Source organism: Heptranchias perlo, chromosome 9, assembly GCF_035084215.1.
Source record: "Heptranchias perlo isolate sHepPer1 chromosome 9, sHepPer1.hap1, whole genome shotgun sequence".
Lineage (NCBI taxonomy): Eukaryota > Metazoa > Chordata > Chondrichthyes > Hexanchiformes > Hexanchidae > Heptranchias > Heptranchias perlo.
The window spans coordinates 1,621,550-1,634,459 of record NC_090333.1 but is presented as its reverse complement, the minus strand read 5'-3'; the positions used below and the strand labels follow the sequence as shown (position 1 = coordinate 1,634,459).

At 47.1% G+C, this 12,910-nt stretch overlaps 1 non-coding gene across 1 annotated transcript; it reads right to left on the bottom strand.

The window, feature by feature from the left end:
- Nucleotides 1-1,435: 1,435 nt before the first annotated feature.
- LOC137325677 (U1 spliceosomal RNA) lies at nucleotides 1,436-1,599 on the bottom strand. Its single transcript, XR_010963922.1, has one exon. It is a non-coding gene; the product is annotated as a U1 spliceosomal RNA (small nuclear RNA).
- Nucleotides 1,600-12,910: the final 11,311 nt, after the last annotated feature.

Sequence of the window (12,910 nt, the reverse complement as noted above, 5' to 3'; positions counted from 1 at the left end):
CCTACAGCAGGTGGTCAATGATCAGCACTAATTCGAGAGGCAGTCGGTCATTGAGAGAGGCAACTGCTCCAGACATGGCGGAGCCATGCCTCGGTTCTGATGCAAAACCAATCGACAGCGAGGACGTGGGGTGAAAAGGGAGCCTTGTGTGGCAAGTGCTCGACGATCGGAATGAATTCGAAGAACAATGGCCCATCGAGAGAAGCAATTGCAACATGATGAGAGACCATCAAAAGCCATTAAAGACTCTTAACAACTTTGTAAGAACTGTTAAACAGACATGGAGCGCCTCATTTAACAACGAAAACTATTGTAAGAGAGGAGTATATAAGTGGAAGCTCGAAACCCCTCTCTCTCTTGTTTGCTCTCTTGCTTTTGGTCTCTTGTTTTTTGCGCTTGTTTGCTGTCTCTGGTTCTTGCTCTCGTGCTTCTTTGCTCTTATCTCTTTTCCAGCTCTTTCTCTCTCTCTCTTAGTTCCTGCTCGCTTTTTTTTTTCACCCGAGCTCTCCAGGGAGGAGAGCAGCTTCCAACGAAACCAATGTGAGAGAACCGGTCAGCCAGACCGAAGAGTGTAAAGGAATGGTGAGCCCCAACCATACGTGTGTGTGTGTGATAGGTGTCTCCAGGGTCCCCACCAGCCTCTTAGTTTAGCGGGATAAGGTCCTGTAGTGGGTGTGTGTAACTCAATGCACTGTGTAGGACCGTTTTTATCGTTATTTTCTTCGTGTTGATGGAATAATAAAACCAACATTCCAATTAAATTCAAACACCGAGTTTGTGTGTTCTCTGTGCTATTCGGCTACGTGATCCATCACCGGGTGCGTTAGCAAAAGTCCTGTCTTCCTGAACCCCCGGTCCGTGAGGTATAAGTGTTCCTTGGCTAGACCGGGGACCAGATATCTGCACCGATCAATAGGGTGAGAACAACCCCAAAGCACCCGACAGTCCTAACCACTAGACCTGCCTCAACCTCCCTGAGGAACCTGTACATGAGGCTGAGAACATGCACGCCGGCCCCAATGGCAGCACCGACCAGCAGGGAAACGGCCGGCCGGTCCTTCCCTTTCACAGGCTTTTGGCCCTCGATAAAACGGCAAAGGTGTTCAGAAGGACGGGAGGGAGGGAAATCAGCACAAAGCAGGTCCACTGGAATGTCACACCTCCGACCCAGAAAACAGGTCTCCTGGTCAAAGCAGTCCTGCCCCGCCCTGCCGTTAATGTGACAATGGACAGGGCCCAGCAGCTTGAGACACATCTTTCTTTCAATATGAAAGTTCTTTTTAAAAAGCTTTCCCTCCACAGCAGCCTCTGAGTGAGAGAGAGACTCACTGACTGACACAACGTACACACACACATACACACACACACACACAAACAACACCTCCCATCCGATTGGTGGACTACTGGATCGAAAATCAAACTTTTAGTTTCAATGCAGGGGAGAGCCCGAACGCAGTCCCCCACTACCACAAATTTTGCAGTTAAGTATCCCGCATTTGGGGACATCGCAGGCGTCAGCGCATCCCGTGTGCAATGGGCTAGCCTCATCCTGGGAGATCCACCTTCAGGATCACAGATTCTCCCCTGCCAGGTAAGTATGCCTTATGTCTCCACACAGTGCCACTTGACAGCATTCATTACCTCTTCACTCACAATGTGCTAATGCTCAGAGATTAATTTTGCTCCTGTATTGTAACATGTATCCGATAACATACTCAGAGAAAATACTGCAGCGATGCAGTGGTCTTTCCCCATGGCCCTGTCAATTTTTTTCCAAGTCAAGTATTTATCCAATTCCCTTTTGAAAGTTACAATTGAATCTGCTTCATCCACCCTTTCAGGCAGTGTATTCCAGATCATTACAACTGGCTGCATAAAAAAATGTTTCCTCATGTCGCCTCTGGTTCTTTTGCCAATCATTTTATCTCTGTACCCACTCGTGACTGACCCTTCTGCCTCTGGAAACAGTTTCTCATATTTACTCTGTCAAAACCGTTCATGATATTGAGCACCTCTAACAAATCTCCCCTTCGCCTTCTCTGCTCCAAGGAGAACAACCCAAGCTTCTTCAGTCTCTCCACATCACTGAAGTCCCTCATCCCTGGTTCCATTCTAGTAAATCTCTTTTGAACCCTAAGGCCTTTCCATCCTTCCTGAAGTGCGGTGCCCAGAATTGAACACAATACTCCAGTTGAGGCCTAACCAGTGTTTTATAAAGGTTTAACTTAACTTCCTTGCTTTTGTACTCTATGCTCTTAATAAAGCATATGGGATCCTGGACTTGATTAAGAGCCTTCTCAACTTGTCCTGTCACCTTCAAAGGTTAATGTATATACACCCCCAGTTCTCTCTGTTCCTGCACCCCCTTTAAAATTGTACCATTTAGTTTATATTGCCTCTCCTTATTCTTCTTACCAAAATGCATCACTTCACACTTCTCTGCAGTAAATTTCACTGCCATGTGTCTGCCCATTTCACCAGTCTGTCTACATCCCCCTGAAGTCTGTTACTATCCTCCACATTGTTTACTACTTTTCCGAGTTTTGTGTCATCTGCAAACTTTGAAATTATACCCTCCAGATCCAAGTCCAGGTCACTAATATATATTAAAAATAGCAGTGGTCCGAATACTGACCCCTGGGGAACACCACTCTATACTTCCCTCCAGTCTGAAAAATAACCGGTCACCAGTACTCTCTGCTTTCTATCCCATAGCCAAGTTTATATCCATGCTGCCACTGTCGTTTTAATCGCATGGGCTTTAATTTTGCTAACAAGTCTATTATGCGGTACTTTATCAATTGCCTTTTAAAGTCCATAAACACAATATCAACCCTCTCCGTTACTTCATCAAAGAACTCAATCAAGTTAGTCAAACTCGATTTTCCTTTAACAAATCCACGCTGACTTTCATTTATTAGCCCATACTCTTCCAAGTGCCAATTTATTTTGTCTGGATTTTTGCCTCAAAGTTTCCTCACCACCGATGTTGGGCTGACTGCCTGGAATTGCCGGGTTTATACCTCGCCCCTTTTTTGAACAGGGGTGTAACATTTGCAATCCTCCAGCACCATCCCCGTATCGAAGGAGGATTAGAAGATTGTGGCCAGAGCCTCTGTAATTTCTACCCTTACTTCCCTCAGTAACCTGGATTGCATCCCATCTGGACCAGGTGACTTTTCTACTTTGAGCCCTGCCAATCTTTTAAGTATCTCCTCTTTATCTATTTTTATCCTGTCCAACATCACTACCACCTCCTCCTTTACTGGTACAATGGCAGCATCCTCTTCTCTAGTGAAGACCGATGCAAAGTATTCATTTAGGACCTCAGCCATATCCTCTGCCTGCACAAGAAGATCTCCTTTGACTACCCTTTTACTATTCGTGTGTTTATGAAAGACTTTTGGGTTCCCTTTTATATTAGCCTCTAATCTATTCTCATCCTCTCTCTTTGCCCCTATTATTCCCTTTATTTTAAACAAGGTCTCCACTGTACTTCCATTATTCAGCCTGGTTCTCTACTGTATTATGAACCTTACATTCATCATAAGCCTCCTTTTTATGTTTCATTTTAATCTCGATATCTTTAGTCATTCAGGGAGCTCTAGCTTTGTAACGCCCTTTTCCCCTCATTGGGATGTGTCTACTCTGCACTCGAACAGACTTCTCCTTACTGGCCTCCCATCGTTCAATTACCGTTTTGCCTGCCGATTTTTGATTCCACTCCACCTGGGCATGATCTCTTTTAACTGACTGAAATTTGCCCTTCTCCAGTTAAGCATTTTCACATTTGATTGTTCCTTGTCCTTTTCCATTACTATTCTAAACCTAATGACATTATGATCACTGTTCCCCAAATGCTCCCCCACTGAAACATGCTCTACCTGCCCCACTTCATTCCCCAGAACTAGGTCCAGCACTGTTTCCTTCCTGGTTGGGCTGGAAACACACTGTTCCAGAAAGCTCTCTGGAACACATTTCAGGAATTCCTCCCCCTCTTTGCCCTTTATACTGTTACTATCCCAATCTATATTAGGATAATTGAAGTCCCCCATTATTACTGCCCTATAGTTCTTGCATCTTTCTGTAATTTGCCTGCAAATGTTCTCCTCTCTCTCCTCCCCACTATTTGGTGGCCTGCAGTGTACACCCAGTAACATAATAGTTCCTCTATTGTCCCTTAATTCTAACCAAATAGATTCTGTCTTTGACCCCTCAACAACATCATCCCTTTCCAGTGCTATAACAGTTTCTTTGATCAACACTGCTAGTCCCCCCTCCTTTCTATCCTTCCCTCTTTCTCCTGAATACCTTGTAGCCAGGAATATTAAGTACGTAATCCTCCCCTTCTTTGAGCCAGGTCTCTGTTATTGCCACTATATCATTGTCCCATGTGGCGACTTGAGCCTGCAGCTCACCAACCTTATTTACCACACTACGTGCATTTACGCAAATGCACTCCAATCTTTTTTCTGATTCGTTCATGGAATGTGGGTGTTGCTGGTGGTGGTGAGCCGCCTTCTTGAACCGCTGCAGTCCGTGTGATGAAGGTACTCCCACAATCTCATCTTAAACTGCCTCGCATTTTCCCCCTGACTGATCCCTATTTCTGAACTATTCTTTAATCGAGTGCTACTTGTCCCTCCCAGTCCTCTGTGCATCTTGTTTCTCCTCTCAAATATTTCCTCCTGGTGCCCATTCCCCTGCCAAATTAGTTTTCACCATAAGACCATCGAGATAGGAGCAGGAGTAGGCCATTCGGCCCCTCGAGCCGACTCCACCATTTAATGAGACCATGCCTGATCTGATTTTTACCTCAACTCCACTTTCCCGCCCTTTCCCCATATCCTTTGACTCCCTTGCTGATTAAAAATTTGTCTGACTCAGCCTTGAATGTATTCAATGACTCAGCCTCCACAGCTTTTTGGGGTAAAGAATTCCAAAGATTCACGATCCTCTGGGAGAAGAAATTCCACTTCATTTCAGTCTAAACCGGTCACCCCTTATTCTGAGACTATGCCCCCTGGTTTTCGATTCCCCCATGAGGGGTAACATCCTCTCAGCATCTACCCTATCGAGTCCCCTCAGAATCTTGTATGTTTCAAGAAGATCTCCTCACATTCTTCTGAATTCCAATGAGTATAGACCCAACCTGTTCAATTTTTCCTCATAAGACAACCCTTCCATACCCGGAATCAACCTCGTGAACCTTCTCTGAACTGCCTCCAATGCAAGTATGTCCTTCCTTAAATAAGGGCACCAGAACTGTACGCAGTACTCCAGGTGTGGTCTCACCAGCACCCTGTACAGTTGTAGCATGACTTCCCTGCTTTTATACTCCATCCCCCGAGAAATAAAGGCCAATAGTCCGTTTGCCTTCCAGATTACCTGCTGCACCTGTATGTTGACTTTTTGTGTGTCATGTACGAGGACACCCAGATCCCACTGTACCACAGCATTTTGTAGTATTTCTCCATTCAAATAATATTTTGCTTTTTTATTTTTCCTCCCAAAGTGGATGACTTCACATTTTCCCACATTATATTCCAATTATATTATATTAAACCTCCCCCACAGCACGAGTTAACCTCCCCATGAGGACACTGGTCCCAGTTCTGTTGAGGTGTCACCCGTCCATCTTGAACAGATCCCTCCTACAGAACTGGTCCCAATGCCCCAGGAACCTGAAGCCCTCTCTCCTGCACCATTGCTCCAGCCACGCATTAACTTGTCTTATCCTACTATTCCTACACTCACCAGCACGAGACACTGGGAGTAATCCAGAAATTACTATCTTTGAGGTCCTGCTTTTTAACTTCCTCCCTAGCTCCTGAAACGCTGCAGAACCTCAACCCCTTTCCTTCCTATGTCATTGGTTCCCACATAGACCACGACTTCTGGCTGTTCCCCTGCCCCCCCTCAAAATGTTCCGCACCCTCTCAGTGATGTCCTTTACCCTGGCACCAGGGAGGCAACACACCATGTGGGACTCACGTCGCCGGTTGCAGAAATGCCTGTCTATCCCCCGGACTTTCGAATCCTCTATAACAGCTGCATTTCTTGTGCCCCCCCTCCCCCCGACCCTGTGCAGCCGCGTCTCCCACGGTGCCGTGGATTTGCTCCAGACTGCACTCCCCCATGGTGTCAACACCCTCACTGGGACTCAACACTGAATACCAATTTGTGAGTGCCACACTCCCAGGGGACTCCTGCACGGCCTGCCTGTTCCTTCTTGTCTGTCCGGTGGACACCCACTCCCTCTCCACCTGAACTCTCTGCAGCTGGGGGGTGACCACCTCCTGAAACGTGCTATCCACAAAACTCTCAGCTTCCCGCATTCACTGTAGTGACGCCAGCCGCCCCTCAAACTCAGAAGCCCTGAGCTTGAACTCCAGCAGATGGCGGCACTTCCTGTACATGTGGTTTTCCAGGACACAAAGTGCGTTCTGGAGTTCCCACATGGCACAGGATGTGCATGGGACGGGCCCCAGCTGTCCTGCCATGGAAACTGTTTCTTTAGCTTTAAGGCACTTTACTGTTTATCTGACAGTAAAACACGAACCAACCACTAAAAAACACTAACCAATGAACTAAATACTGACTGACCTGCCCTCGGCGCGCCTCCTTGCCTTGTTTTGATTCCTCCTGCGTCTCCCTTTATGCTCCGCTCAGTCTAAGTCTACAGTTCTTGGGTTTAAATCACTTAGCACCTCCTTCCCCCTCTGCACCTAATTCCCACATGCACCAAATTCCCAGTTGAATGTGTTCACTCCGTTCGAGGCTCACTCTCTGTCTTTCCCAAACTCTGTGCTCAATCTCCACACTCACATCATCAGTAAATCTCCACACTCACATCAGTGAAAATCCACATTCATCAGTAAAAATACAGAGCAAGGAGTCTCGCACACACCATCCTACAATATACTTTCATTGTCTGTGCAGCGAGACCGAGATCAGAGTTTAAACACACTAATACTCACCAACCCGCCTGCAATAGCACATCCCAGGATTTTTATTGAACTCTCTTATTCTCCATTTGTACCACACAGAACAGTGCAGATCCCTTCTCCTCAGGGCACTGCATCACCTGTTATTTAAATCCTCCTGTCCTATAAGATTCTACGATTCCATCAGTCAAAATCCACACACACATCTCCGGTCAAGATCCACAGAGCAAGGAGTCTCGCACACACTCAATCACTGTTAGAGCAAGGAGTCCCGCACGCACCATCCTACAATACACTTTCATTACCTGTACAGTGAGACAGGGACCAAGAGTTTAAACATGCTTACACTCACCAGTCCGTCTTCAATAACACATCCCAGGAGAAAGAGTGAGAGAGAGAGGGGTCAGTGCACCTACCTCCCCTGATATAACAGAAACTTGTCAGTCAAAAGTCCTCTCCTCCCAGTCCAAAGCCCCCAACCTACCAGCTAACTGCTTTCTCTGTCTCAAACCCAGCCCCCTTCTGTGGAAGAGTCCAAGGTGAGTCTGTCTGTGAGGGGGGAGGGCATTTTGTCTTGGTGCAGTGACCCAGATTGTTCCTTCCCGGGGCTGTGTGAGGTGAGACCTCCTGCTGGGAGCCTGGTCTAAGGTCTGCTACCTGGAGAGGACAGAGCTCTTTTCACCATTGTGTGCAGACAGGCAGTGAGCAAATGAACTGAACGGAGCCCTCAATCACCTGCAAAGCTCCTTTGCTCACACCTTCCTTTCATTAAACTCACCTCAATTGTCTGATTTCAAAAGTTTCCTTTCTTTTATTTTAACCTGCTACTTCTTTGTCTGTTATCCATCTGCTTTTTGATTGCTTTTTCCCTCTTCCCTATCGGTCATAGAATCAAACAGCACAGAAGGAGGCCATTGGGCTGACTCTTTGAAAGATCTATCCAATTAGTCCAACTCCCTGCTAATTCCCTGTAGCCCTGCAAATTTTTCCTTTCGAAGTCTACATCCACCTTCTGCTTTTCCCTCTGCTCTTTTTCTCCGTCTCCCCCCGTTCCCTTTTTAATCACGACGTTTGCTTCCATTTCCCCCTGTGACACTGTGCAGTCCGTGTGTACAGGTCTCTGTGTCTGTGCTTCAAGCAATGTTTGTCTCTCTCACTGTCTCTGTCTGTGGTAGTCACTGTACCTCAGCCTGTTTTTACGACATTAATTACTTTGCGTCAGTATTTACAGTAGAGGAAGAGGATAGCATGCTGGACATCCCAAGGAAACTAATTTTGAATCAGGGATGGGGACTCACTGTAATCATAAATCATCAGGTGGCACGAATGTTACGTGCTGCCTGCATCGCAAACAACAGGCGAAGGTTAATCACCGACCGCGATCCCAGCACCTGTTTTCAGGAGTTAACAAATTTAACCCAAGAGTTTAAAGATAGAGAGACACTTGCACTGTCCTACAATATACTTTCATTACTTGTACAGGCATCACTTGTCATTTAAATCTTTCTGTGCTGTAAGGTTCTATGATTCCATCAGTAAAAATCCACATTCAAAACATCAGTAAAAATCCACAGAGCAAGAGGTCTCCCACACACCATCCTCCAATACACTTTCATTACCTGTGCAGCAAGACAGAGATCAAGAGTAATACTCACCAACCTGCCTACAGTAGCACATCCCAGGAGTAAGAGAGAGAGGGGCCAGTGCATCTGCCTCCCCTGATGTAGCAGAAGCTTGTCAGTCAAAAGTCTTCTCCTCCCAGTCCAAAGCCCCCAACCTACCAGGTAACTGCTTTCTCTGTCTCAAACCCAGCCCCCTTCTGTGGAAGAGTCCAAGGTGAGTCTGTCTGTGAGGGGGAGGGCCTTCTGTCCTGGTGCAGTGACCCAGGTGGTTCCTTCCTGGGCCTGTGTGAGGTGAGACCTCCTGCTGGGAGCCAGGAATAAGGCCTACTACCTGTGGAGGCCTTATTCCTGCTACCTGCTGCTTCTTTGTCTGTTACCCGTCTGCTTTTTGGTTGCTCTTTCCCTGTTCCCCATCTGTTATAGAATCAGAATCAAACAGCACAGAAGGAGCCCATTGGGCCCATCGAGCCGGTGCCGGCTCTTTGAAAGAGCTGTCCAATTAGTCCCACTCCCCAGCTAATTCACCGTAGACAAATTTTTCCTTTGAAGTATCCATCCACTTTCTGCTTTTCCCTCTGCTCTTGTCTCTCCATCTCCCCCTGTTCCCTTTGTATTATTGTAAACAATTTTACAACACCAAGTTATAGTCCAGCAATTTTATTTTAAATTCACAAGCTTTTTAAATTGTGAATTTAAAATAAAATTGCTGGACTATAACTTGGTGTTGTAAAATTGTTTACAATTGTCAACCCCAGTCCATCACCGGCATCTCCACATCATGACTACCTTTGTATTATAGTAGATACAGCACAGGAGGTGGCCATTCAGCCCCTCGTGCCTGTGCTGTCTCTTTGAAAGAACTATCCAATTAATCCCACTCCCTCTGCTCTTTCCCCACAGCCCTGTAAGTTATTTCCCTTCAAGTATTTATCTAATTCTCTGTTGAAAGTTACTATTGAATCTGCTTCCACCACCCTTTCAGGCAGTGCATTCCAGATCATTACAACTCACTGCATTAAAAAATGTTTCCTCTCGTCACCTCTGGCTCTTCTGCTGATTCATTTTGTCCCGGATTGTTGTCCCTAAAAGTTTCCCCACCACCGACGTTAGGCTGACTGCAATTGCCGGGTTTATCCCTCTCCCCTTTTTTGAACAGGGGTATAACATTTGCAATCCTCCAGTCCTCCGGCACCATCCCCATATCTAAAGGAGGATTGGAAGATTGTGGCCAGACCCAACGCAATTTCCACCCTTACTTCCCTCAATCACCTCGGATGCATCCCATCTGGACCGGGTGACTTTTCTACTTTGAGCATCGCCAATCTTTTAAGCACCTCCTCCTCCTGTAATCCTGACATCCCCAGCCATTTCCCATTGTGACATCAATAGAACCATGGAAAAGATACAGCACAGAAGGGGCCATTCGGCCCATCGTGTCCGCACCGGCTCGAAGAACAACCAGGTGCCCATTCTAATCCCACCTTCCAGCATCCGGTCTGTAGCCCTGCAGCTTACAGCACTTTAGGTGCAGGTCCAGGTACTTTTTAAAAGAGTTGAGGGTCCCTGCCTCTACCACCAATTCGGGCAGTGAATTCCATACACCCACCACCCTCTGGGTAAAAAAGTTTTTCCTCATGTCCCCTCTAATCCTTCCGCCAATCATCTTAAATCAATGTCCTCTCGTTCTTGAACTCTCCGCTAGGGGAAACAGGTACTTCCTGTCTACTCTATCTGGGCCCCACATAATTTTGTACACCTCAATCAAGTCTCCCCTCAGCCTCCTCTGCTCCAAGGAAAACAACCCCAGCCTATCCAATCTCTCCTCATAGCTGCAATTTTCAAGCCCTGACAACATTCTTGTAATACTTCTTTGCACTCTCTCCACAGCAATTACATCCTTCCTGTAATGTGGTGACCAGAACTGCGCTCAATACTCCAGCTGTGGCCTTACCAGCATTTTATACAGTTCCATCATTACATCCCTGCTTTTTATTCTATACCTCGGCTAATAATGGAGAGCATTCCATATGCCTTCTTCACAACCTTATCTACCTGTACTGCCACCTTCAGGGACCTGTGCACACGCACTCCAAGATCTCTCACTTCCTCTACCCCTCTCAATATATTCCCGTTTACTGCGTGTTCCCGTTTACTGTTTGCCCTCCCTAAGTGCATTACCTCACACTTCTCCGGGTTGAACTCCATTTGCCACTTTTCCGCCCACTCCACCAAACCATTGATATTTTCTTGGAGTCTACAGCTATCCTCTTCACTATCAACTACACGGCCAATTTTTGTGTCGTCTGCAAATTTGCCAATCATGCCCCTTACATTCAAGTCCAAATCATTAATATATACCACAAACAGCAAGGGACCCAACACTGAGCCCTGTGGCACACCACTGGAAACGGATTTCCATTCACAAAGACATCTGTGTGCAGAAGTCCTCTGCACTTGAAGCATGTGCTTCAAGCATTGTTTGTCTCGCTCTCGCTGTCTGTCTGTGGGAGTCACTGTGCCTCAACCTGTTTTTACTGAACACTTTCATTTTCTACATGTATCACACAGAACAGTGCAGATCCGTTCACTGCACTGCATCACCCCTCATTTAAACAGGTGGAATGGTCAGGACCTTGATCAAACTCTTCCCTTTCTGTGTCTTTATATTTACCAATACACAACTGGATCTATCTCCCTCTGTATCACTCACACCTTTATCTATCTCTCTCTGTTGGTGTCTGTTTCAATTACTGTACTGAGTCACACCTTTATCTATCTCCCTCTATCACCTCCTGTACTCAGTCTCACCTTAATCTGTCGCCCCTCTTGGTGTCTCTGTGTATCACTCACTATACTGAGTCTCACTTTTAACTAACTCCCTCTGTTGGTTTGTCTCTATTACTCACTGTACTCAGTCACACATTATCCCTCTCTGCTGGTGTCTCTCTGTCGTACTGTACTGAGTCTCACCTTTATTTATCTCCCTCTGTCGGTGTCTATCACATGGGGACATGGAAGCTGAACGTGAAACTGTTGACCCCGGAAAACATTGAGGAACTGACGAGGGATTACAAAGGTTGGAGAACCGTAAAGCCCCTCTTTGACTCCCCAGTGCACTGGTGGGAAGCCATCAAGGCGAACATCAAGAGGTTCTTCATCCTCAAAGGTGTTCAGAAAGCGAGAGAGAGGCAGAGGGAAACGTCCCGACTCCAGAAAAGCATGCAGAATCTTCTCCTGCTGCAGTCGATGGGGATCGATGTCGGGGAGGAACTCAGAGAGGTGAAGGACCAGCAAGCCTCGCTCTTTGCCTCCGAGGCCTCCAAGATCATCTTCCGGTCCAGAGTCCGCTCCGTGGAGCAGGACGAGACTTGCTCGCGCTTCTTCTTCCAAAAGGTGTACAGAGAGAGCTCTGTGATCAGCAGCCTGAAGGAAGAGAACAGCTCAGTCACGTCCTCGCAGCCCGACATACTGAGGATCTGCAAATCCTTTTATGCCGGACTGTACGACGCGAAGCCCACAGACAGCGTGGCCTCCCACTCCTTCTTGTCGTCTATCACGGAGGTTCTAGACGACAGCAAGCGGGAGAGTCTGGATCACCCGCGAACTCTGGACGAACTGACAAAGGCCGTCCGTTCCTTGGAGAAGAGTAAGACTCCCGGAAGCGACGGCTTACCGATGGAGTTGTACTCAGCTCTGTGGGACTGGATAGGCCCAGACCTGCTGGAAGTGTACGGGGGTATGCTCCTGGCAGGCAGCATGTCAGACTCCATGAGGAAAGGCATCATCACCCTCATCTACAAGCAGAAGGGGGAGAGGGAAGAAATCAAAAATTGGCGACCCATCTCACTACTTAACGTGGACTACAAAATTCTGTCCAAGGTCATCGCCAATCGGGTCAAGTCAGCCCTGGAGGTGGTGATCCACCCCGATCAGACCTGCGCCGTACCCGGCAGGAAGATCTCTGATAGCCTGGCGCTACTCAGGGATACGATTGCCTACGTACAGGACAGGGGGGTGAACACCTGCCTGATCAGCCTGGACCAGGAGAAGGCCTTTGACAGAATATCCCACACGTAGGACCAAGAGAAGGACGACGCAGACATAGAAATACGGCAGGGGGACTGTGATATACTCGAACATATTAACATCGAGCGGGAGGAGGTATTGGCGGTTTTAGCAGGCCTAAAAATGGATAAATCCCCAGGCCCGGACGAAATGTATCCCAGGCTACTGTGTGAGGCAAAGGAGGAGATTGCGGGGGCTCTAACACATATATTCAGAACCTCTCTGGCCACAGGGGATGTGCCAGAGGACTGGAGAACCGCTAATGTAGTACCATTA